This window comes from Pteropus alecto, unplaced genomic scaffold (assembly GCF_000325575.1).
Source record: "Pteropus alecto unplaced genomic scaffold, ASM32557v1 scaffold288, whole genome shotgun sequence".
Classification (NCBI taxonomy): domain Eukaryota; kingdom Metazoa; phylum Chordata; class Mammalia; order Chiroptera; family Pteropodidae; genus Pteropus; species Pteropus alecto.
Window position 1 is genome coordinate 4,165,081 of NW_006442124.1, and position 1,418 is coordinate 4,166,498.

Consider the following 1,418-nt stretch of genomic DNA (forward strand, 5'->3'; position numbering starts at 1 on the left):
TGCGCTGGTACAACACAAACTTCTGGCAGATGCAACTAGTCTAGCGTCCAAACGTCATGACCGATATCTCAGTAGCAGTAGCGCACTGCGCCCACTCTCACCACGGCCCTGCTCATTTGTGTATGATATCTGGAGCATCTGGAGGAGTGTGAATAGTGTTGAGAAGAAGAGGGAGGAGGAAACAGCATGAGTGTCTGGCTGGAAGGAGGTCAGCTGAAGTTGTGCAGGGCAAGCCCAAACATGTCAATGATGCAAACTGAAGCATCATTGATTTGGTTTCAATAGGAACATCTGGTGCAATCCCGTGATAGGGTCTTCATCCACCTTAAGCTGGCCCACCACCATACTGATGATGCAGCTATACGGCAGGGCTGATGGTCCTGCGCCGTGATGCTGTGCTGGATTTTCTGGAATGGAAGGCTCTTCAAGAGAACGAGTGGGTGGTGGGAGGCAACTTCACCACAACTGCAGCTTTCCCCTGGAATCGCTGTACTTCCCACGTAAAGCGTGATGCGTCAATGTAAATCGCGTCTAGTTGAGTTCTGTCATTATCAAATAACTGATTGTAACGTTGAATGAAGCTGGATCCATTCTGCTCCCAAGTTGTCTTGTCACCCACTCTGGAGCATCACTCTGCCTCATTGAGACCTTTATGATGGCTTCTCCTACAGGTCTTCCAAGAGAGCCACTGACCACGCCATCTCCTGCTTCACCTCAACAGTCTGCAGGCTAACTGAGGCCAGGCTCCTTGAGGAGCAGAAATGACCTTGATGACCTCTCATCCACTGAGAATCAGCCTTCACCGACCCTTAGGTCTCCAAGGGGCTGGCACGATGGCGGCAACGGCGACCACAATCCAGCGCCATCTGCGACCGACTGTCTGTATCTTCGTGTGTCATGTCAGAGGGTCCTGGATACCAGTGCCTAGTTACTGGTCACATTGACCTTGATTACTTGGTTAAAGTGTTTTCTGCTGATGTTTTGTCATTATAAGTTTCCTATCATTTCCTTTGCAGTTAGAAATATTTGGAGACAGACGTATAGAGATTATATAAATCTTGTTTCTACTGAAAATTTTGTGTGCTAATTCTAGCATCTATCAATAGATCTTTTCTGAAACAATTATTACTGTGATGTTTGCCTGATGGAGATTTTTTTGTATCTCTCTTTTCTTCTACATTTATTAGTTGGAATTCTACTGTAAGGAAAGTTCTCCCTTTTCCTTTGTTTATTTATTGATTATATTATTTCAAAAAATTTATATCAGAAAAAACCCATGGATGTTTATTTTATGCTATGTGTTATTACTCAGCACTATCACTATCTATTTTGTACCCCAGATCACTCCAGCTTTGGTGTCAGGATCTCCTCAAGCTGGCTCCTGTGCTCTTTCTACAAGCCGCCATCTTTTTTGCGTA

At 45.0% G+C, this 1,418-nt stretch overlaps 1 pseudogene; it reads right to left on the reverse strand.

Annotated features, from left to right (window-relative positions):
• Positions 1 to 209: 209 nt before the first annotated feature.
• Positions 210 to 1,418, reverse strand: part of LOC102890361 — a 10,495-nt pseudogene continuing 9,286 nt past the window's right edge.